Here is a 26,161-nt window from a genome sequence, read left to right as displayed (position 1 = left end):
ACTCATAATGACTTAACAGTCATTAAAATCATACATCGAGTAAATTTAATGATTGGAATCTCTTCTAATGTAATATTAATGAAGAAAAAGTTAGGTATATAAAATTACAATGATTCAAAAAAGATAAATCTTTAAATATAAAAATATAAAATTTCTATAAGCATGATCTATATAAGGAGAGATGGCTAATTTCTTGCTGACTTCAGGTGTGGAAAGTGTTCATTCTGCAGAGAAAGTCTGTTGCTTGGACTCTGCTTTAGAAGAACTCAGTGCCACTCACAGGAATAGCAATGGGTAATTCAAAGTGGATTGTTTCATGTACCCTGCATTCTTTCAACTTCTTCTAGAAATAGAATATTGATTTCCCTGGCCCAGAAACAACTTCCCCACCATGAATAGTCTTGATAGGGTTATTGATCAAGGTGTCCACTCCTTCATGGTCAGAGTGTCCATCACACAACACAGTCCAGATCAATTGAACATTCTTTCAGGGATTTTGATTATGGAAACAGGAATGAAAATTATTAATATTGACCTAACCCTAATGCACTGGCCTGAACAAAATAGACAATTATTATTTTCACTACCAGAAACTCTGGTAGTTATTACTCTGTCCTCATTTTTCTAAGCCTACTTCTTCAGCTGTTCCTTTAATTCTTCACCTATCATTTAACCTTCTGCAAATTGTGTTTTTGTGAAAGTTAACCAGAATTGGCTCAATGCCCTATAAGTGAAAAATGATAAATTCATACAATAAAAAAAAAACTCATGTTCTCTTTACTTGGTTGGAATCTTAGACTCAAGATCAGTGGGTTTTCTGGGCATGCCCCAGTCTTTGACATCCCCTACCTCTGGGTGTATAAGTCCTGTGTTCATTTCTTCTTGCAATTTACTAGTCCTGAGATGCTGTTTGTGAAATTCAGCTGCCTCCACAGCTTTTTCAACAGACACATTGCCCAGAGGGGCAGTTTTTGGCCAGTATACTCCCAAGGGGAGCCAAACTATGCAGCCCATTATGTAATAAAAAGTCTCCCAGATGTCCCTGCACTATTACTGGCGATGGGAGGCATTCTCATCGGAAAGGAAGGGAATGATGTTTCTGGAATTCATTTTTTATTTCAATGCAAGAATCATTTGATGTCCATGTAAGATAAAGAGATTTCTTTTTCCTAGTGGCAGTTGTTGCTCCAATGGTTGGCATTTTCTATTCACATAGCTTAAATCCAGTGATATTATAATCTCTAAATAATTGTGAAAAGTTTCAGCTTATCTTTTATGATTTTTTCCCCTTTGGAAAAGTTTGGCACAATAGGTCCTAAATTATACAATAGCACATTGGAGCAATAATGAAACACAATAAGATCCTACCAAATGAGGTTGTTATGAGTTAATGCTAAATACTCCCCAAGTGCTTCTACTAGGAATGCTTTCCTTTGTACACTTCCCATCTATTTCTCTTTTAAAACCCAGTTCAAAATGTTCCCTTCTGTATTAAATCTGACTAAGATGAATGTAAAAGAAAGAAAGAAAAATAATTTTTTATCTGTTTTGTAGAATCAGACTAGATGATATGTGCTCAATCTCTTGCAAATTGTGTGACTTTTATCAAGTTGTATCACCATTCTAGAATCATTAGATATATGTTCCTGTGTACATATATATGTACATATTTGCATATTTATATATGCATATATATGTAGTCTGCTCTCTGGAAAGCTATGCAAGTGTCCCATCCAAAATGACAACCAGCAGTCTAATGGGCCCATCATTATATAGGATTCTTGCCATAGTCCATTTAAGACAGAATCCAGGATCCAGACACTGGTCACTGGAAGGACTTGTATGTATATATCAGGAAAACAAGGTAATCAAATTGTCTCAAAATAAGGCCAAGGTACTTAAAAGAGGAATGAATGTCACAATTGTCAATTAGCTCCAATGGTAGAACCGATGGAGAAAAATGCAAATCTATTGCTTTATTTTTTGGTTCAATGTGGTTCTCTTATTACTTGTTTCATCTCATTAAGTCTTCATAGTAATCTATAAGGTAGATATTGATCCATTTTTCAGATAAGGGTACTGAGTTTTAGAATGGTTGAACAATTTGATCAATGTTTCAAGAGTTTGAAATCTTTGCAGTGTTATAGGAACACAGATCCTTGATTTCAGTGCTGGCTGAAGACTGCAGAGAGCAAAATAAGGATAGACTTCATAAGAATATATAGAGCTACCTTATACAGAGGCCACCAGGGCCTCCCTGGTGGCACAGGGGTTAAGTCTAGCACTATGAAGCTATTGGAAGCCACTGCAACACGGGTTCAATCCCTAGCCAGGGAGCTAACCTACATGGCACAGCAGACCTCTCCTGTCTTGCCCTCTGCTCCCCTCAGTGAATCCACCTGTTCTGCTCCTCACTGTCTCTGGTCAATGCTCTCACCCCCCTGTACCTCTGGTCTACATCCCAGCTATTATATGCATAAATAAATAAAATAAATCTTTAAAAAAAAAAAAGGGAAACTTTCAGAAAAGATTGTGTTAAGCGTTAGAGAAAGAGATTTGGAGGGACTACCAAAATGTGAAGTCAATAGCATAGAGAACCTTGAGGCATATAATTCTCTCCACAATTCTCTCAGCCTTTCAAATAGCTTGGCCTGAGCTAAAACCTAAGGCTTTGTGTGTGTGTCTCTCCACCTAAAGATAATGAGGCCATACAGTCAATTAACCTGGGTCACAGAAGCTCCCAAAATATCTTTTTTTCACATCTATTGAGGTAATTGTGCCAAAAAAATATTTCAACATGAAATACTCTAATAATGATTTTCATTTGTCTCTATCCTCTCCAGGACAATCTCTTTACTTCTTTTTTTTTTTTTTTTTTTTTTTATCATGAGGAGTTTGTTTTTATTTGAAGATTAAAAGAAGATAGTGAATTTCTAATAAATTTCAATTGATGTCACATTATAACATTATGTAAATGTCAGGTGCAATATATTATAATTTGACATCTGGACTACATCAAGCTCACTCCCAGAAAACCCCATTTCCATCCAGCACCCTATAAATAACTCCCTCTGCACATTTCATCCACCCCTTTCAACTTACTTCCTCTCTAGTAATCACTAATGCCTTCACTGCATTTAGAGTTTCTTCTTGTTTTCTTGCTTTATTTTCAATTTCTCACTTTATATTTAGATTTATATTTATAATTGCTTCTTTTTTTTTTAATAAATTTTATTGTTATATTCCCCATACAATTGCAGCCCCCCCATTCTGACCCCAATCCCTCCCCTCCCGCCCCCCTAAAAGTGTCTCTGGTTCATAGTTTTTTGTTGATTTTGATTTTCACTATCTTATAGTTATTCATTTTCCTGGTCCCTTATTTAAGTTTTCTAGATTCCTGCTATGAGTGAGACCATCCGGTATTTTTCTTTTTCTTTTTGGCTTATTTCGCTGAGCATGATCCCTTCCAGCGCCATCCATGTTGCTGCAAATTGCATGTGTTTATCTTTTTTGAATGCTGAGTAATATTCCATGGTATATATGTACCACATCTTCTTGATCCAGTCATCTATTTTTGGGCATTTGGGTTGTTTCCAAAGCTTAGCTATTGTAAAGAGTGCTGCTATAAACATAGGGGTGCAGGTGTTCTTTGGAATTGATGTTTCTGTGTCCTTTGGGTAAATACCTAGGAGTGGAATTGCTGGATCATATGGAAGCTCTATGTTTAGTAGGTCCAGAAATCTCCACACAGCTCTCCACAGTGGTTGGACCAGTTTGCACTCCCACCAACAGTGCAGAAGAGTTCCTTTTTCTCCACACCCTCGCCAACATTTGTTGTTGCTAGTTTTTTTAATATGTGCCATTCTCACTGGTGTAAGATGGTATCTCATGGTAGTTTTGATTTGCATTTCCCTGATGACAAGTGATGTTGAACATTTTTTCATATGCCTGTTGGCCATTTGCATTTCCTCTTCAGAGAAGTTTCTTTTTAGCTCTTCTGCCCATTTTTTGACTGGATTATTTTCTTTGTTGTTGTTGAGTCTCATCAGCTCTTTGCAGATTTTTGTGATCAGTCCTTTATCATTAGTGTTGGGTGCAAAAATGTTCTCCCAGTTGGTGGGGTTTCTCTTTGTTTTTGTTATTGTCTCTTTTGCTGTGCAAAAGCTCTTTAATTTGATGTAGTCCCAGCTGTTTATCTTTGCCTTCACTATCACTGCTTTGGGTGATGTGTCTGTAAAGATGTCTTTGATGTGCAAATCACGTAGTGTTTCGCCTATATTTCCTTCTATATATTTTATGGTTTCAGGTCTTATGTCTAGTTCTTTAATCCATTTTGAGTTGATTTTTGTGTATGGTGTGAGGTGGTGGTCAAGCTTCATTCTTTTGCATGTAGCGACCCAGTTTTCCCAGCACCATTTATTGAACAAACTTTCTTTGCTCCAATGCATATTCTTTGCTCCTTTGTCAAAGATTAGTTGACCATAAATCTGTGGGTTTATTTCTGGATTTTCTATTCGATTCCATTGGTCTGTATGTCTGTTCTTGTTCCAATACCATGCAGTTTTGATGATTATGGCTTTGTAGTATAGTTTGAAGTCTGGGAGTGTGATGCCTCCATTCCCTTCTTTTTTTTTCAGGAGAGCTTTGGCTATTCGGGGTTTTTTGTGATTCCATATGAATTTCATCAATAATTGTTCTATTTCTTTGAAGAATGACATTGAAATTTTGATTGGAATAGCATTGAATCTGTATATTGCTTTTGGAAGGATGGCCATTTTAATAATGTTTATTCTTCCAATCCATGAGCAGGGGATGTCTCTCCATTTCTTTGTGTCTTCTTCTATTTCTTTTAACAGTGTTTTATAGTTTTCTTTGTATAGGTCCTTTACCTCTTTTGTTAGATTTATTCCCAAATATTTGTTTTTTTTTTGTTTCAATAACGAAAGGGATGGTCTTTTTGATTTCTTCTTCTTCAGATTTATTGTTTGTGTATAGGAAGGCTACTGACTTTTGCGTGTTGATTTTGTATCCTGCCACTTTACTGAACTGATTGATGAGTTGAATTAGCTTTTCTGTGCAGTTTTTGGGGTTCTCTATATATAATATCATATCATCTGCAAATAGTGATAGTTTGACTTCTTCTTTTCCTATTTGGATTCCTTGGATGTCTTTCTCTTGTCTTATTGCCCTGGCTAGGACTTCCAGTATTATATTGAAAAGCAATGGTGAGAGTGGACATCCTTGTCTTGTTCCAGATCTTAATGGAATTGCTTTCAGCTTTTCACCATTGAGAATGATACTGGCTGTTGGCTTGTCATAGATGGCCTTTATGATGTTGAGGTATGTTCCTTGTATCCCAAGAATTTCAAGGGCTTTTATCATGAATGGGTGTTGCACTTTGTCGAAAGCTTTCTCAGCATCTATTGATATTATCATATGGTTTTTATATTTCTTTTTGTTGATGTGTTGGATAACGTTGATTGATTTTCGGATGTTAAACCATCCTTGTGCCCCTGGAATGAATCCAACTTGGTCGTGGTGAATTATCTTATGGATACATTGTTGGATTCTGATAGCTAAAATTTTATTGAGGATTTTTGCATCAGTGTTCATTAGGGAGATTGGCCTGTAGTTTTCCTTTTTTGTGTTGTCCTTGTTCGGTTTTGGTATTAGTGTAATGTTGGCTTCATAGAACGTGTTTGGTATTGTCCCTTCCTTCTCAATTTTTTGGAAGAGTTTGTGAAGGATAGGCACTAATTCGTCTCTGAATGTTTGGTAGAATTCATTTGTAAATCCATCAGGTCCTGGGCTTTTGTTTTTGGGGAGGTTTTTGATTACCATTTCAATTTCGCTAATTGTAATTGGTCTGTTTAGGTGTTCTATTTCTTCTTTATCTAGCTTTGGGTGATTGTAGAGTTGTAGGAATTTGTCCATCTCCTCTAGATTGTTAAACTTGTTTCCATATAACTGTTCATAGTAGTTACTGATTATTCTTTTGATTTCTGCTGTGTCCGTTGTGATTTCTCCTCTTTCATTGATGATCCTGTTTATTTGTGCTTTCTCCCTTTTTTCCTTTGTGAGCCTGGCTAGGGGTTTGTCTATTTTATTGATTTTTTCAAAGAACCAGCTCTTGGTTTCATTGATCTTTTGGATTGTTTTTTTAGTTTCAATTTCATTTATTTCTGCTTTGGTTTTTATTATTTCTTTTCTTCTACTGGTTTTGGGGTTTTTTTGTTGTTCTTTTTCTAGATCTTTGAGCTTCGAGATTAGGTTGTTTCTTTGCGTTCTTTCTTGTTTCTTGATGTGAGCTTCTATTGCTATATATTTTCCTCTTATTACTGCTTTTGCTGCATCCCATACATTTAGGATATTGGTGTCCCCCTTGTCGTTCAATTCAAAAAATTTTTTAATTTCTTCTTTGATCTCCTCATTAGTCCAATGGTCTTCCAGTAGTGTGGTTTTTAATCTCCATGAGGTAGGAAAGTTCCTTGCCTTCCTTTTATGGTTTATTTCTAGTTTGATGCCTTCATGGTCAGAAAAGATGGTTGATATGATTTCAATCTTGGTGTATCTGTTGATGTTTGTCTTGTGCCCCAGTATGTGATCGATCCTGGAGAATGATCCGTGTGCGCTTGAGAAAAATGTGTACTCCGTTTTTTTGGGGTTTAGTGTTCTATAGATGTCTGTTAAGCCCAATTGCTCTAGGTCCTTATTTAGAGCTTTAGTTTCTTTACTTATTTTTTGTCTTGTTGATCTATCCATTGTTGATAGTGGTGTGTTGAAGTCTCCCACTACGTATGTGTTTTCTCTGATGTCTGTTTTCAGAGAGGACAACAGTTGTCTAATATATTTTGGTGCTCCTTCGTTTGGTGAGTATATGTTAATGAGTGTTATTTCTTCTTGAAGTATTGTCCCCTTGATCATAATGTAGTGACCATTGGGGTCTCTTTTTATCTTTTTGAGTTTGAAATCGGTTTTATCTGATATAAGTATAGCTGTTCCTGCTTTCTTTTTTGGTCCATTTGCTTGTAGGATTGTTTTCCATCCTTTAACTTTGAGCTTATTTTTATCTTTTGTAGCTAAATGTGTTTCCTGGAGACAGCAAAAGGTTGGGTTTTGTTTCTGAATCCAGGCTGCAACTCTGTGTCTTTTTATTGAAGAGTTTAGTCCATTTACATTTAGAGTTATTATTGATATGTTAACATCTGTATTTGCCATTGTGTTTGTCTTTCCTTTGATTTTATTTATTTATTCTTTTAATAACTTTTTTTTTTGGGGGCCTTCTTTCATTGTTATTCATCCCTCTGAGGTTGAGGTTCTGGCTTTAGGACTCCTTGTAGTATTTTTTGGAGTGGGGGTTTAGTTGCAATGAAATTCCGAAGTTTCTGTTTGTCTGGGAAGGTCCATATTCTTTCTTCAAAGAGGAAGGAGAGCTTTGCGGGATAGAGTATTCTTGGTTGGCATCTGTTTTCTTGGAGTCTGTTGACTATGTCCCTCCACTCTCTCCTTGCCCGTAGTGTTTCTTCGGAGAAGTCTGATGTCAGCCTGATTGGTTTTCCTTTGAATGTTATCTGTTTCTTCCCTCTTGCCAGCTTCATTATTTTTTCCTTGTCCTGGATTCTTGGGAGCTTTACTATTATGTGTCTTGCTGTATTTTTCCTTTCGTCGTGGAAGTTTGGTGTTCTTCTTGCTTCTTGTATATCAATTTTCAGGTCCTTCTTCACATTTGGGAAGTTCTCTTCAATTATCTCTTTGAATATTTTCTCTGTTCCTACATCTCTCTCCTCTCCTTCTCTTTACTTCTTGATGTCTCATTTGTCTTCCAATTCCTCCTCACTCACTCCTTAGTTTGGTCATGGCTAAAATTGAGTCAGTTACTTCCCTTGCTTCTTTCACTATTTATGATGTATGGTTAGCTTTTTCGTAGGCCTACAGAAAAACTGCAATTGGAAGAGTCAAATTACTTGTCAAAGATCACTGAATATCAATACAATATTAAGATAAAAGTCATGATATGCAAAATGGAAATTCTTCTTAGCAATAATAACTGACTTACCTTGTCTACAATTTGTTATATCATGCATATTGATGCTGTAGGCCTTGCTGCAATTCTGATTGCACAATGGGTAAAATAAAAGCAAGGGTGAAAAGTAAGTAATTCACCTGGAATTTCATCATCACTAGGGAATGAGGTTAGGAAGAACATTTCAAAGAAATTTATTCAATCATGTGTATAGTCTTTATTCTCTCAACAAATATTTCTTATATTAATAATATTGAACAGTGTTTCTTGTTGTTCAATAGCTAATGGGTTTAGACATCTGTGGTGTTTATTAAATGTAATGTCTTTGGTTTCAACCCAGGATTTTTATTCCAAATCTCTGGGATTAGAGCCCATGAATTGCCCAACGAGAACTTGTTTCTCTCTAAACTTTAAAAATAAAAAAAATAAATAAAAATCACTGTACTATGTGCTAAAGGTAACAAACGCAAGCTATTAAGATTGTGAAGGAGAATATAAACTGGTTGAAGACACAAGTTCTATTCAAATTGAGAGATAATTAAAATTTTATGGATTTGATATACTAGTCAATAATAGCTCTTGGAAGTCTGAAATAGACTAGAAAAATTTGAATGAATCAGGAAAGCATCAAATCTGTATAAAATGTAGCCAAAAAAGCACATGTCTGAAGCTATCAAATAGCTGATGAAGGAGACAAGAGTTGAGGAGACAAGATGTTAGAAAGAGGGGAAGGTCACTGAGGTGTTCCCAAGAGTTGTCAAAAAGATCAGAAATGATAGCAGCAAAACCAATCGATGACTGAAGCAGTTATTAGTAAAAGTTTATTGTGCACATACCAAAAAGTTTAACAAAGCACTTGAACAAAAATACAGAATGAAGTTCAGGTATATTGTTACAAAGCTGTTTCTTTTATATATATATATATATATATATATATATATATATATATATATTATATATATAATATATATATATATATTTACTTATGCATACAAGAACTGGGGTGCAGCCTTGAGGTATGGGGGGGAATGAGAGGGTTCACCAGAGACAGAGTAGGGAGCAGAACAAACAGACTGTCCAAAACACACTGCTGAGGGGAGAAGCGAGCAAGAAAGGAGAGGTCTGCTGAGCCATGTGGGTAACTCCCTGGCTAGCTGGGAATCGAACATGCTGCAGTGGCTGTGGATAGCTTCATAGTGCTATGCTTAACCTCTTGCACCACCAGGGAGGCCCAACTGAGACTAAGATGCCATTTGTTACCACAGTGTAATCTAGCCTGTATTATCAGATTGACAGGGACAGAGGTGAGACAGAGACAGGAGACAAAGGTAATGCTTTAGAAAAACAGAAGAGGAATGGGTGAGGTTGAGTGGGAAAATAACAGATTTGGAATCAGACAGTTTTAGGTCTTAACCTTTATACCACTTCCTGTGTGATATGAAACTCTTTCTTAACCCCACACCTTGGTTCCTCATCAGTTGTTTGGAGAAATAAATTAACATATGTAAAATACTTGTTTCCTGATAATCTGTCACTTTGTGGGTACTCATTACATTTGTTTTGTTTTTAAGGAGCTATGTCTTTTTTTTTTTTTAAGATTTATTTATTCATGTATACAAGAACAAGGGTACAGGCCAGATATACGGGAGGGTGAGAAGATTCACCAGAGACACAGCTGGGAACAGAACAGGCAGGCCGACTGAAATACACTGCTGAGGGGAGCAGTGGGCGAGACAGGAGAGGTCTGCCACACCATGAGGGTATCTCCCTGGCTGGGGATCAAACTCGTGCTGCAATGGCTGCAGATAGCTTCACAGCGCTGCGTTCAAACCGCTGCACCACCAGGGAGGCCCTCATTATATTTGTTTTAATCTCCTACGCCCATACACTTAAGATCACACCATATAGAAAACTGAGTCCTCTTATATTCTTTAAACCAGCCATCACTGTAACTTCCTCTCTGACTCCAGGTTAAGGATATGTCTGGAGAAAGGATTCTACTTTGTCATTCTTTTTTTTTTTTTTTTAAAAAAAGATTTATTTTTATTTATTTTATTTATTTTTATTTTTATTTATACAAGCACTGGGTACAGTCAGAGCGCGGGAGGGTGAGAGAATTCACCAGAGCCAGAGCGGGGAGCAGAGCAGGCAGAAGGACCGAAGTACACTGCTGAGGGGAGCAGCGGGTAGCAGGAGAGGTCTGCGTGCCATGTGGGACCCACCTCCGGTGGCTGGGGAGCAGCCGGGGATTGAACCAGCGCTGCAGAGGCTGCGGGCAGCTTCGCAACCCAGCGCTCAACTGCTGCGCCACCAGGGAGGCCCTCCTTTGCTGTTCTTAATGCTCTAGACCCAAGGACCCTAGACAGATATTCAGTTGTGTATTCCATTTAAAGCTTAGTCATTATGGGCTGAGGAGCAGATGAATTATACAGTACAACGTTACCACTAAATCAACGCCTTGCAAAAAGAAGCAATCCAGAACAGGCAATCACTCTCCTTGGGCCAGGTTAGAATGCAAATGAAAGGCAGAGAGGCAGGTCAAAGAGGAGTGAATGTTACTGAGAAAGTCATTGAAAATAGCTGACTCCTGGCTGGTACAACTCTGAGTTTCAGTTCCCAATGTGACTTCAAGCTGGTGAGGAAGCATTAAATCTGAAGGTCAGTGATTGTGCTTGGGGCACCATATCACTATAGCAAATCATGGATATGAAAGTCTTTCAAAGTTTAAGGTCTTAGTGGAGTTGGGGAAGAAATTATCAGCAAGCAGTTTTTAAGGTTGACAAATGAGTTGATTGGTAATTAAGGAGAGTAAATAGGAATGCACCAACTATTCCCTTGCAAGAAAATTAGACCATAATGTAGATAAGCATTTGTGAAGGTTCATAACTGTATTCCCCTAGGTTTATAGAACGGCTTGAGATGATATTTTTCTTCCCCAATATATATTCAATGAGCCGTAATTTGTAGCTTAAACTATGTTTAAGTTCATGCAAGTCCATTGACACTTCTAGGGCCAGTCCTGTTTGTAAGGAGATGTAACTTTCTGGGGAAAATCTACTAGTTCAAAATATAAAATTTATCTTATGCTAACTAGTGTGATATTGGTATATGATATTCTCTGGGCAAAATAACATCCTCTTTTTCCTTTTTGGGAGTAATAACATTAAACAAAGTTAATACCCTGGTGGGAATTTAGGTTGTCTCTTAAAGAGACACTTCAAAACCTTCAATAGACATAGGTAGAACAAAAGCTGGAAGTAAAATATCAAAATGATTTCACCTTAATAGGGCCCAGCTAAGACTCTCAGAAAATGTAACGTCATTCTCCATTAACCTCAGTTTTATTTCGAAAGTAGATTTAACATGTAAACTAAACTAAACTTTTTGAAAAAGACCGTGAGGATTAATAGTTTAGGTAAAGAAGGAATAGGCAGAAATCATTTAACTTTCCCTTACATTTTATATTTTGTTTCGCTTATTAGATCACAAAGTACATGATTTTAGCATTGTTCTTCAAAATCATCCCAGTATTTCATATCTTGCATCAGATTTACATTGCAACCTTCCTTGATATGTGGACAATATTTGAATGTTTTTTAATAAATATTTTTTTTAATTTTTAATTTTATTTATTTATTTATACAAGCACTGGGTATATATAGTCAGAAGTGCGGGAGGGTGAGAGAATCACCAGAGCCAGAGCAGGGAGCAGAGGAGGCAGAAGGACCGAAGTACACTGCTGAGGGGAGCAGCGGGCGGCAGGAGAGGTCTGCGCACCATATGGGACCCTCCTCCGGTGGCCAGGGAGCAGCCGGGGATCGAACCAGCGCTGCAGAGGCTGAGGGCAGCTTTGCAGCCCAGAGCTCAACTGCTGCGCCACCAGGGGAGGCCCCTTGAATGAATGTTTGAAACCTGCAAATGAGAATTCAAGAAGTGAGAAGATGAATCTAGTTTTTTTTTTGTGATTAGACATGCGGAAGAAAACAAGATGCAACCTTTGTGGTTCTTTCAGCTACAGTTGTTTTGCTTTGTACCCTCTGTTCCCTACCAAGAGAGCCCAGGAAAGTCATATTTCCTGGGTCCTGTGAAATGATTCAGTATTGGCCACGGTAATTCATACTCTTGATTTGTCCTGGGTCACTGGTAAGTATAATGGTTTGTGATTACTACGCATTCCAAAGGTCTCCCCAAGGTTACCCAGTGAGGGTTAATTTTCAGTTCATCCCCACATTTCTGAAGGGGAAGAGAAAGCTTCTATTAGCTTTTGTGCAGTTTAAACAAAAATTGGGAAGATGCCTATGCTCTCAGTGGACACTTCAGAATCTACTGGAAGGCAAGGGCTGTATTTGGCTCATATGTAGTATTAGGTAATCATGAGCGTGTGTATCATGGAGGGCTGAGGAAGGACATCTCTCCAACAGATCACTGAACAGACTTTTAGTTTACTTCTGTGCTATGCATGATGGGCACAAGATTTGCCACCTGTAGTAAATAAACAAACAATTAAATAAATAGCAAATTTCTAAAAAGCACATCTTCCCACAATATTCAGGCCTTAATTAATTAATTAATTATGATATTTTCATACAGTTGGGAGAAAGCCTGCTAGAAACAGGAATCTTCTTCCTTGTTTAGGAACAATGACCTCATTTTCTGGGTTTGTGGGTCCTCTTAACTCTGGGTTGTCTTTTCCTAATTATTCCTTTTTTGTTGGGCTTTTTTACTGTCAGGGCCCAGTGTAAACCAAATGAAAGATGAAGATGGAGAGGCTATTTGTCAGTGGGAGCAATTTATGACCCTTATTCATTTTGGCTACAGTAGGACTGATTCTAGTTTGTCTAATTTATAAAGGGTTTCATAAGAAAAAATGGAAGAAATATCCTGTCCATGATTATGGGAACAAGATTCTAGTATTATGAGAGAGTCTTTAGAGGTCTAAGCAGATAAAAGAGGTCATTAATTCAATATTCAGCACAAATTGGGAGCACATAACATGGGTTGGATACAGAGAACTATATTCTGCCTTTGCATAATAATATACATCCCAGTGATGGGAGATAAGCAACAGATGTTTTCATACCTATGAAAGATATTTAATGTGTCAGGTAGAACTACTATGAGAAGGGTAAGGAATACAGGGCAAAAAGAAAGTGCAAATTAAAATGGAATGCTTTGTCATATGTCAAATATGAAAAAAATGTTCAACATATCTTATTACAAAAGAAATTAAAATTAAAAGCACACTGAAATATCACCACACCCTTATGAGAAATCCTATATTAAAAAAGAATGGAATTAAAAAATTTTCGCGAGGTTGTGGTGAAAAAGGAACTCTCATCCACTATTGGTGGGAATGAAAGCTGGTATAGCCCCAGAGGAAGACGGTAGGGAGATTTCTCAAGAAAATAAAAATGGAAATTCTGTTTGACCCAGGAATACTGCTATTAGGTATTTATCCAAATAACATGAAAATCAAATACGAATAGGTTTATTTATATTGATATGCATAGCAGCACTGTTTACAATTGCCATATCATGGAACCAAGCCAAGTGCCCTTCAACAGATGAATGAATAGAGAAACTGGGAAACACATATCCTGTGGAATATTATATAGCTGTGAAGAAAGATGAAACAGTGACATTTGGGATAAGACAGATGGACTTTGAGGTAATTATGTTGAATGAAATCAGTCAGAAAGTGAAGGACAAATTGTCCACCCCACTCCAGACCCCCAAAATACATACAAACAACAGAAGAAATAAAAATTTGAACTCAGCAGAAAAGAAGATAATGGTTACCAGAGGGAATGGGGGAAATTTGGAGGGATGAAAAAGGGAGGTAGAAAGGGTGTGGGCATGGGTGATTTATTGGAGGCAGAAATAAAAAGATAAAATAAAATAGTATGCCTTGGGAAGGTCTCACAGAGACATTTAAGTAAAGAGCTAATAAAGAAGTAAAAGAAACAACAAGCAACTACAGAGAAAGCACTGCTGTTAGAGGAAATAACAATAACAAAGCCCTAAGATATGTCCGATTTTCAAAGGACCAAGAGGCAAGCCTGTGTGGATGAACTCAAATAAACTAAGGGTAAAGGAGTAGGAGTTGATTTCAAAAACTGACAGGGGAAGGAGATTATGTGACACTTTCTAGATCTCTGGCTGAAGAGTGCCAGGGTAAGACTTCCTTAACTCCTCGATTACAAATCTACTGAAGAGGGCACAGGGAAGCAGACCAAACTCTTAGATGGTTATTTGCATAATCCAGGTTAGAGATACATGGGCTTTCAAGACAGAGACTATGTTGTCATTTCTTCTGACAATTCAAACCTACGGGCTATTTTTAAAAATAAAAAGAGGATAAGTCATTTACACGAATTACCTCAATTATTATTGTAATCTGAAGTTTACTAATGAGAAAGTTTTGCATCTTAGTTTCTTTATGTGCCACAGAAAATAGTACTATCTACCCTATAGAATTGTGGTGAAGACAAAATGCTATAATTCTGCCACAGAGCATGTGCTCAATGAGGGATGATAGTTGTGATGATTATCACAGGAATTGATTAGGACAGAGCTTTGTCTACCTGCCTGTGAAAGTAAATTGATGTACCTGGCACTTTCCATCATCCACTTAATTTAGCTGTAAGTCAATTAACACAAATTTGAGGAGCAGACTTTTTACATTTAATAAAATATTCCTTTTGACAAATCTTTATATGAGCTTTGCCTGGAAAACTAGGACTTTCATTTTTCTGTCCTGGTATTTTCCTCCTATTTTTATTTTCTGCTCAGAGCTATTTCTTTCCAGTACTGGAATTTTATTTCTTCTGGGATAAATGTTATGTTCCTCCCACACTGCTCAGAATTCCCTTTCACAATAAAATCATTTCACAGTATCATCTCATCCTACACAATGCATCTTCCCACCATCCAGTTCTAGCTACTCCATAATTGGGCACTTATAGGAACTTCCTTTTCTTTTCACATTTGTGAATGTGTTCTTTGCTATGGCCTTGATATTCCTATAGACAAGACTGAGCCTTCTTTCATACCACAAATGGGCTCCCTAAGTATGGAAATGGGGAAGCATATTAAACATTTCTTTCCTCAAACATGTCACAAGTTTATTAGATAGGAAAACAGCTCATACATAAAGCTGCCAAGCATAAAGCCCTATTCCCTTTCTTTTAACCTAAAATGGAGCTTGCATCTGCTGGACCACTCAAGGTAGAATCCATCTAACACTACATGAGTAATGACAGCAGCAACAGTAAAGGTTTTATATTCAGTCACTTATGCCATTGGCTATAAGCAAGTTAGAACCTATGCTTAGGTAAGATTTTAATGATCTAGGGACAAAGTGTTTCATTGTTAGGCTTTGATTTTTTTTTTTTTTTCCAAATGGGCTGGATGATGTTGTTCTTGAAAAAGAAAATCTTTTCTGATCAGACCTTTCCCTGATTGTAAATGGGGGAATGACCTCTAATCCTGCATTTTAAAGATTAAGCACAGAGACTGAACTGCCACCAGCACACCCAGACTAACTGCTAAGAGCCACAGAATCTCTTCCTAACCACTGGGCACCTCATTTAGGTGCCAGTGGGAATCAGCTGAAAAGAAAGAATGTGGGTCTCACTAAGCTACTCAGCTCAGTAACACCATCCCTATAAATGGATAAAGGCAGGGTCTGTCAGGACTTTTAGATGCAAAATTTCCCTGGGAAGAATGAGAATTCTGGTCTCCGATCTTAAGTATCAGTGGAGAAGAGTGTGGTCTCTTTATTGTTTCTTGACAACACACACAACTGAGCTCTCCTCACAGCCCTCCAGTACTGCCAACTTTTGCTGCTGCAGATTCCACAGTGTGTTGTTCACTTTCCTAATATTCTCCTAATATTGCTTTGGCTTTTATCAAGGCACATCCCCGTGACTGAAGCAGCACCCCAATGTCTGGTCCACTGTGTACATTAACGTTCCTCCAGTGCCACTGCTTATTAATGGGCAGCTGCTCCACCATCTAAAGCAGCTCCCCCAAGTAGGTATTAGAACCCAAGCTTCCTTCCAGGACTTCAAGGCTCATCAAGCTTGAAGTAAATCCTATTTCCCCAAAAACAGCCTCCACTTTTGTCAGTTACACCAACCTGCTTTTCTCCTAATGCTCCATTTATCCCCCTCTCCATCCTTTGCTCACGTGATTTCCACCTCCTTCCACCGGCGGTGACTCCCCTTCTCCACCTATTTAAATTCTGTCCAACATTCAAGACACAGTATAAGTCTGTCTTCCTCCATGAAAGTTCTGGGATCACTCCAGTCTTCAGGATTATTACAATTATAATTGCTACCTTGCAGTTTCGTCAATGATTTTTTCCAGTTTTACATAGCTGATATCTGAATCTTGATTGCAAATTTGAAGAATACTTGAGAAAATGATTCATGTATTTCTCTGCTGCTTAGCCCAATTCTGGGCACAGAGGAGATGCTCAACTTTGTGGTCATGTAATCAAACTATACCTTGTATAAGATGAAAAAATAGAGAACAGATTTTTTTTTACTCTGGTATTAAGGTATAAAAAGTATTTTGTATTCTTTCTTACATCTCCATGAAAGTCCAATTTCTCCACACAAACAAATAGAACAAGGTCTTCTAGTTTTGTTTGCTAAAATTGTAGAGCAATTGAACTCTGCTCTGAATAAGAACAGGCTATCAGACTTCCAGAACTGAATAGTTCAGATTCATAATCCAAACCATGAGGAGTAATCTGAAGCTCAGAGAAAATGAAGTTTCTTTCCTCCAAGTAACAGAGCAGATGAAGAGGCTGAAAATGAGCACCAGGTACCAAATCTTTCCTTTTTCCATCTAGAATCCTGACCTGGAATTCCTGAGTGAATCTCCACATATTGCTCCATTGAACTTTCTTTGAACTTTGGGTGACAATAATAGATAATATAATAGTTTGACAGATATTCTCCAAGTACTCTCTGTGTCCCAGGCTCTGTTCTAGAACTTGTGAGACCAGGAGAAAAGGAAATAAAAATAAAATGAACTCAACTTCACACTCAGGACTCAACGCTCAGCAGTTTTTCTAAAGCAATATTCTTAATTTTTTTTATTTTATTTTTTGTGAGTCATAAACCTGCTGAGAACATAATTAAAATTATGGGCTTAGAAAAAAGCACATACATACAAACCAACAAAACACTGTGCATAATTTCAGGATTTTTTTGCAGTCTTGAACCGCTATGTTATAGCTTCTTTGCTGAAACCCTGGAAAGCATTCTCTCAACACCTTCAAAGATAGAGCCATGGTTTTATAATTTACAGTGTCCAGATGTTAACCCTCATCTTTTCCTCCTCCCTTCTGAGTGACTAGAGGGAAGTCTGTAATCACAGATTCATCTCCTTTCTAAATAAATAAGCACGTCCCTGAGTGCCTCAACTCCACTGCTCCAGATGTCACGCTGGATGAATGGCTCATTTAGGCCTCAGCAGGGCCCAGGTCATGCTCAGAGCTGATCAGCGTTTTTGTGCCCTGCCCTTCCCACCCAGAGAAGCTTCCCGCCACTCCGCTTATTTGGAAAATCCACATTCCCATCAGGGGCCTGAGAGCAGAGTCAGTTTTTGCATCATTTCGGCACTGCTAGGAGAGGAGGGGGCTGGGCCTCCCATAATGCAGGGGAAAGGCCCATGGGGTGTTTTAAGTGGTAGGTCTGGAATGAAAGATGTGGCGGTAGGAGCACTTCTCTCAGAAGCCATATATCATGGAACTTCTCCAGGCAGGAGAAAGTGAGAAACAGATGGCGATGAACAGGCAAAGGCACCATAGGGACAAAGCTTGAGTGGGAGGGTGTGAGGAGGCAGAAGCCATTGGCAGGAGCGGACAGAGGGAAAGGGCCCACTCTGTGGAACCTACATATGGAAGGCTCGGGTAGAAGAGAGAGGTTGGGACCAAATGGCAAAGGATGAGTTCTCACAAAACGCGGAATCAAGGACAGGGCTGTGCTCTTTCTTTGGCAAACGAGAGAAACTCCTACCTGCTATCACTGTTGGAAACGCATTTTGGCACTTGAGAAAATAAGTTGTTCTTGCAAGGGTTAGGGTAGCAATTCTCAACCTTCTGTGCATAATGATGACAGGAGAAACATGATGAAAAACACTGGGACTTCCTAGAGTGACCAAATGTCCTAGTTTCCTCAGGATTTTCCTGGTTTTAGTACTGAAATCCCCAGAGTAATTGCTCCTCAGTCCTGGGCAAGCTGGGCCAGCACCCTGGGATACCTCTTATTATTCTGATCCTTTAGTCAGAGATACAGTGCAGAAATCTGCATGTCTACCCAGCACTCCTAGGAGATTCTCAGGCTGGGGCATGAGAGGTTGGGCCAAGGAACACATACAAACATTGTGTGTTTAATCCCTGATACAACCTGCTAAGTAGGCCTAGAAGAGAAAAATTTTTAAAAAGAGGAAGGAAAGCAGGAAGAATTGATGGTTTCTAAAAATTCTAAACCAGATGGTCTCAATCCTTTGAATCACATGGAAGGAAAGCTTTTTAAACCACTGATGCCTGGCCCGTGTCCAGACAACTGCATGGCTTCTGTGAGGGTGGGGCCTCACAGGGCTGAGCACCCTGGTATTGGGTGGTGTTTTGATTTCCTGATGGCTGGCATCTGGTGCCAGGCAACTAGAAGCAGTAAGAACTGCTAAGTGCCCACAGCTGGACTAAATTGCACTGCCCCCAGCTGATGGGAGCAATGAGGTCCCTCGAAAGTGTCCTTTCAAGTTTTCAGTGTCACTGTCCAGTTAAGGAAGCAGTTAACCTATGGGAATTGTCCCAAATAATATGAGAGATGTACAGATGTGCATCAAACCTTATCCTTCAGGAATCACAAAACATGAGGCCCCTTTCAGTGCTAAGCAGGGAATGTGCCCAGGTTCTCTCTGTGCCTGAGGGAATCACAACCTATGGGCATCAGCCACCCTTCCATTATTGAGAAAAACCTGGGAGTTTAGGAACCCTCTTTTTATTTAAGAAGAGAGAAAAATATATCCGAAAAGAAAGGAAAAGGCAGGGAAGGGAAATCACAAGAAATGCTACAATATATCAAGAAAGAGGAGGAAAAGGGAGACACAGGCATCCTGGGGGCTGCATTCTAAGTTGCAGCGTGTCCATCAAGGCCACCTGACAACCTAAACAGCATAATTTCAGCAAATTCGCAGTGGTCTTGAACTGCTAGGCTATAGCTTCTTTGCTGTAACCCGTCATTCAGTTATTTTGCCCAGATTAAAAGGGTATATTGCGTGGTGCTCAACAGAGCCAAAGTCGATGAGGTCGTTGAATGTTAAACTAGTAAAGGCCATAGAGGTTGTAACATATTCTTGAAGGGTATGTAAGGAGAAAGGAGAGGTGGCCCAAACTGAAATTTGCATTTTCTTTCCACCCCTACAGATCCTTCGGAAAAAAAACAGCTTCTCGGCTTACACAACTGGTAAATGTAACCCCTTGCAGATGGACAGCCGCATAGTATAGCAAGCTAATAAAATATAATTAGATGAATAAAAAGGACAGAGTAATCCTTGGCAAAATATATAGCAGTATGAAAATGTTTTCTAATAAATTGTTATAATGGTTAGCACTTTGAATTAGAATGGCAAACAGTTTGTTATAGAGTACCTACATTTTATCCTTATCTGTCATATCAAAACAAATACAGACTTGAGACTTTCATGGTACCTTCTCACTAAAGATTGGACCTCATCATTGGAGCAAGTTTTATCAGATTTATTTATTAAGCCCAAAGCTTCTATTGGCTCTGTGTTATACAGAGACTTAAACAAACAAACAAACAAACAAATAAATAAGAAATCTTTAAAGTAGCGTTGCCCTTAAGTCTATATATTTTGTGGTAAATCTTCCTATTGAAACATGTAAACTGTTATGAAAGTTAGTGATTCACACTCAAAGAAGAAAAATTTGCCCTTTTTGACAGCAAGACAATATCTAAATAATGATAGAGCTGAAACTGATTACTGTCACCTTCAGCTTTCATTTCTCAAACTCTCAGTAAATACAGGACAGTGAACACAGAAGGGAATATAAACAGTCACAAAATCTGGGCTCTGTCCTAAATGAGTCCACAGTCTTGTTTGAGGGAGAGAAGATAAACATACACCAAAAGATAAATAATTCCTATAAAGTGTTTTATAAGTGGTCAGTGAGTAATTAGGACCCTAAATTTGTTAGTAGTTTGGAGAAGAGTGCAATCACCAAAATAAGGAAGCTTTGCAAGATTAACTATCGACACTGAAAGTTAAAAAAGAGAAGATATGTGATAATAACAAGTGCTTACATTTGCTTTATGGTACCCAACCCATCCTCTATCATATTTAATTCTTATAGTAACCAGTTGAGATTGGTATTGTAATATCTGTCTTACAGGTGAGAAAGCTGAGACTCAGAGAAGTTAAACAGTTTGATAAGGCCACACAGAGTTAAGACTCAGAGTCAAGATCTGTGACTCAGGATCTCAGTCTCAGGAGCTGTGCCAATGGAAACACCCCCTTGGGATCCAGCAAAGGACAACTTCGAAGCAGCCCACCATAGCAGGTTACTGTCTATGAATATCATCTGCCCAGGTGTTCCTTTAAAGGGAAGACTTTTATAGCTTATCTTATTCAGCCTTCTTCTCAGCCTGTCTTACTAACCCAACTGGATATATCTAATGCTTATAGGAGGATTTGCCATTTTCCCCACTAGCCAAGTACCGGATTATTCATTATCATCACCACCAGCAGCAAGAGAAATAGTGGACTGACTGCTTCAAATAAAATCTTACATGGAAACCCAATCTTACATGCATAACAGTGTATACCTTCTCCTGTCTCTGGCCCTCTTGCTTTCTAGAATTAACATTTCTGAAAGAAGATAGAAAGAGGTATAGAAGAGATATTCAGTATTTTCGCTGCTTCAAAATAAGCACATATATACAAAGAAAGAGTGACAGCAAACTTATGTAAGTTGTTACAAACTAACTCTGATTCATAGACTGGCAGTGTACAAAGGAATAAACTATTTTCACCTTTCCATGGGGAAACATTCTCAGTTTCCTAGGAGGAAGCATCATTAGACGAACTTGTTTTTTGTTGTGTTTCTTCAGTCTTATGTTTCAGCAACATTCTCTGATCCCGATTCTGGCAATCGGCTCTTTAAAATTTTAGTTTCTGGAGATGATGTATATTTTTGTCTTTTTCTGTGTCTTCATTGATATTTTAGTAGAAGTTTGGGAGACGATGCATTGGCAGCAACCAGCCAAGTGCCATTTTAAACTGAAATCCAATAGAAATTTAATTTGATTGCATTACAAATGTTAACTTCATGAAATTTTTTTCCCTCCCATCAAGTGTGTCTCTCCTTCCCATTAGGCATATTTGGGTGGTACAAATGGGTAACTTGACTAGGAGCAGAAAGAGATTCATTCCATTCCAATTTTGAATATGACAGTTGTAAAGTCAGACTCATGACCTGTGTGCCAGTTTGCAATCCAATGAAAATTTAAATGCTTGAGTTATTAATAGAGAGCGAGGGATAGAGATTAGAATGGAGACATTTATAATGAGATGACAAATACCAGCATAATAAAGTTACTGTTTTTTGGACCATCTTAGATGCATATTCCCTGAGGTTTTCATAGCTTGTAAATTGTTTGTTGGAATTCACTTTGAATTCTCTTTACTATTTCATTTTCAGCAGTCAAAGCAGCTGTGGAATGCAAAATGATATAATAATAAAACAAAAGCTCAAGAAAAGCTCAAACTTTGAATAGATATACATGGACTCAAATTCCATCTCTGGCAACAGAACTGATCAGGCTGGTCAGAAAACACATATCTAACTTTCAGATTCTGCCCATTTGTTTTCCTGCACTGGTTGTCTCATTTCACCAGCATCTTTTTCTTACTTTTTAATTGTGTAACAAACACAGATTAATTATGCACATATTTAAATACAGATAGTCAAAAAGAGAAATTAGTGCATGGATGGCTGCAGTCAACCTGAGATTTTCTATACTTTTTCACCTATACATAAATTCATTCCATGTTGTGCAAAAATGGATCCTATTGCACACATCTTGTGTTGGTCTGATATTTTTTCACTTAATAAATGACGAATACTAGTTCATGAGAATAAATAAATGACTACATACATCGTGGATGCATAGTATTCCCTTATCAGAATATAAAATCATCTATTTAGTAGTTACTTGAGTTAAAACGTACCTGAAAGCCTCCAAGAAGCTTTTACTGTATATTCACCCCAAGTCTTTGTTAGGTGGCCATTCTCCAACTCCCCACAGCACCTGAAGGGCCTCTATCACAGCTCTTAGCATCCTGTGTCATTATCTGTTCCTAGCCTGTATATACATATACCTACTTAGCTTGCTATTTTCTTTTCATTCCAATATGTAAACAGTTACTGACACATTGTGGGTTCTCTAACATATTTGCTGAACTGAAATGAATAACAGTATTTTGGTTAAGATCCTTCTACAAACATCTTTCACACTTGTCAAACAATTTACTCAAGCTAACACCTTTAAGGTGAATGGCTGAATCACACATACACAAATACTGAAGCCTTTTAATTTATAGAAAGTGTACATGCCATGATTTCTGGGCATGAAGCACCATCTTAAGTTCTGTTGTTTTTCTTTTTTTGCCTTTTGTATTTGTTATCTTTCTGGAATTGAGAAAAGCGGAGAGAAGAGTAGGAAGATGCACCTCAGAGAACTAGATCATTTCCTTCAATCCCATTCCCAGCTCAACATCCAAAGTAAAAGTAGATAAATGCAATCCCATAATTTATATACATCGGTCCTCAAAGCATGCAGTTGTACAGATATTCACAACACCCAAAGTCCCTTGATTTTCACAATTGGACAGTTCTGTTAATCTTGTTTGTAAATATGTACTGCTGTTATTTTATTGTATCATTTTGTTGTGTCCATAGGGAAATTACTAAATAACTTCCTATAATCTAAAAACTGGACAGAAATTTTGTTGCAACATGATATAGAGTGAAAATACTATCAAGTGCCTCCCAGGGCTCTTGTGCCTGAGAGTCTTGTTTAGAGAAGCAGGAATCTCAAGGAGTAAAATTGCAGCAGGGCTAAGAAATTTGTTATTTTCTTTTCTCATGACTAAGAATGAGTAAGTCGTCCCAGGTTGTTCAAGGAAGAGATGTTTCACGACTGTAACCTGAAGGCAGTAGCATTACTCTGCCCTTTATGCCTGTGTCTCTTTCACTTTATGAAAATGGAAAATTCTGCGCTTTGGCACACATTTGCCTGCCACACCAACTTGGACCTAAAGAGATACAATCATATGTGGCAGCTTCTTCCAATCTAGAATCTCAGCACACAAAGCATATGATAAACCAGTAATTGGTTTGTGAATTCAGTTACTCTAAGCAGTCTAAATGCATATTTTAAGATTTAATTACTCTTTCATCAGTCTTTATTTTTTCTTTCCTTCAATTAAGCAAACAAGTAGAGAAAATGTAGGATTTTAAACTTATAGCACCTGCATAATTATAATTAGACCTGTCTTCAAAGACAGGGAGTTGGTTTGCCACAGAGAGAACTGCCTGGTGTATAAAACTGCAAATTAGAAGGTGATTTCAACATTATGAAATGATTGACTATTTTGTGAAAATTCATTATTAAGTGATGGGATAGTAGATGAACCTTTGAATTAGAACTCAGTATAACTGTTATATGAGTGGGTTGCAACATTCAAGGCCACAGAATTCAAACTATATGCAAAATGCCTTGTATAGAATCTGACACAGAAATCAGACCAAATTTGGGGGAAATTCTGGAAAACAAGTAAACGTTGAAGATAGTTGATCACTATAAGACAATTTTATTTTATTTTCATAGAATTTTCTGATTTTTTTCCCCCAAAATGTTTAAGAACTTTTCTGAGTATGAAATAAAATAATTCAAAAGAGTGCTTTATAGTTGGAAGAGTTAGAGCTTCAAGTAACTTCCCTGGTCACCCACTGCAACTTCCTTAATTTATAATTGAATAAACAGAGGCCCATCTACTCATGTAAGTTAATAAACAAAACAAAACCCAGAGACCAAATCTCACAGATGTTAGACCAGTGCAATTTTAACATAATTCAATATGCTCTTAGTCAATAAAAACAAAATTTGCCTTTGATATGATTCACATTGTGATTTTCACAGTGTTCATTGATGTATTTGTAGCTTCACAGGTTTGAATCAATGATCAAAAACAATTAAGTCAACTTTATTTTTTTAAAGATTTATTTATTTATGCATATAAGAATCGGGGTATAGGCCAGAGGTGTGGTGGGTGAGAAGATTTACCAGAGACAGAGTGGGGAACAGAACAGGCAGATTGACTAAAATACACTGCATAGGGGAGCAACAGGCAAGTCAGGAGAGGTCTGCTGTGCCATGTGGGTAGCCCCCTGGCCAGGGATAGAACTCATGCTGCAGTGGCTGTGTATTGCTTCATAGGTTGTGTCTTAACCCCTTGCGCCACCAGGTAGGTCCCCAAGTCAACTTTAAATGCACTTGGTTTGCATCTAACATTTTAATGCCATGGCATTATTGTATTACTTGTTTGTTAAAATAAACCTGCTGTTGCCAATGAATGAAGATTTCTTTTGTTCTGAGCTCCTGAAGTATGTGACTCCTCTCTATCTATAAACAGGTCATCATCCAAGACTCATAGTTCTCTGGGACATAACAGGTTATTCAACAAGCATTTTTCAGTTTAGGTTGAAGTTTCTGCTTGTTGGAGATGATGAGTTGGAGTTCTCTGTTTGCAAAGATAATTACTCCTTCCTCCATTGGTAGTTTCCATTTTGATTAAGCTGGCAATGCATGCTTGCTTCCCTCAACTATGTAAAAGAGTATTACAAAAAAGGAAAATTCAGCTTACAAAAAAATACCTTAGATCATCATTAAGAATTTTATAATAGGGCCTCCCGGTGGCACAGCAGTTGAGCACTGGGTTGCGAAGCTGCCCGGAGCTTCTGCAGCGCCGGTTCGATCCCTGGCTGCTCCCAGGCCACCGGAGGAGGGTCCCACATGGCGCGCAGACCTCTCCTGCCGCCCGCTGCTCCCCTCAGCCGTGTGTTTCGGTTGGTCTGCCTGTTCTGTTCCCCACTCTGTCTCTGGTGAATCCTCTCACACACACCCCCACCCCGGTGAATCCTCTCTGGCCTGTACCCCAGCTCTTGTATGCATAAATAAATAAATCTTTTTTAAAAAGAATTTTATAATAGGGGCCTCCTTGGTGGCGCAAGGGGTAAAGTACCACACTATGAAGCAATCCGCAGCCTCTGCAGCACAAGTTCAACGCCCCGACGTCCAGGGAGCAACCCACATGGCGCAGCAGACCTCTCCTGACTCGCCTGCTGCTCCCCTCAGCAGTGTACTTCAGTCCTTCTGCCTATTCTGCTCCCTGTTCTGTCTCTGGTGAATTCTCTCACCCCCTGCATCTCTGGCCTGTACCCAGCTCATGTATGCCTAAATAAATCTTTAAAAAAAAAAAAAAAGAATTTTATAATAGGGCCTCCCTGGTGGCACAAGAGGTGAAGACACAACCTATGAAGCTGTCCGCAGCCACTGCAGCATGAGTTTGATCCCCAGCAGGCCAGGGAGCAACCTACATGGCTCAGCAGACCTCTCCTGGCTCGCCTGCTGGTCCCCTCAGCAGTGTATTTCAGTCAGTCTGCCTGTTCTGTTCCCTGCTCTGTTTCTGGTGAATCCTTTCAACCCCCTGGCCCCACACATCTGGCCTACACTCCAGTTATTGTATGTGTAAATAAATAAAAATAAATCTTAAAAAAATAAAGTGTATGCCATGATGATTTGGTATATATATCCACCATGGAATGATTACCAAGCTCAAGTCAATTAACATACCCATCTCCTCCTATCTTGACATCAAGCCTTAAGTACTCACTTTGGTTTTAACATGTGATGCAAATAACTAGATTTCAGAAAAAAATAATAGCCTCGTGCCTAATTTGATATTAAGAGCCATCTCCTGAGTTCTGTGTGATTTGAATAGCAGTTTCTCATCAATCAAATGCCACCAGCCCTT

Source organism: Talpa europaea, assembly GCF_964194135.1.
Source record: "Talpa europaea genome assembly, chromosome: 6".
Classification (NCBI taxonomy): domain Eukaryota; kingdom Metazoa; phylum Chordata; class Mammalia; order Eulipotyphla; family Talpidae; genus Talpa; species Talpa europaea.
This window is presented reverse-complemented; position numbering follows the sequence as displayed.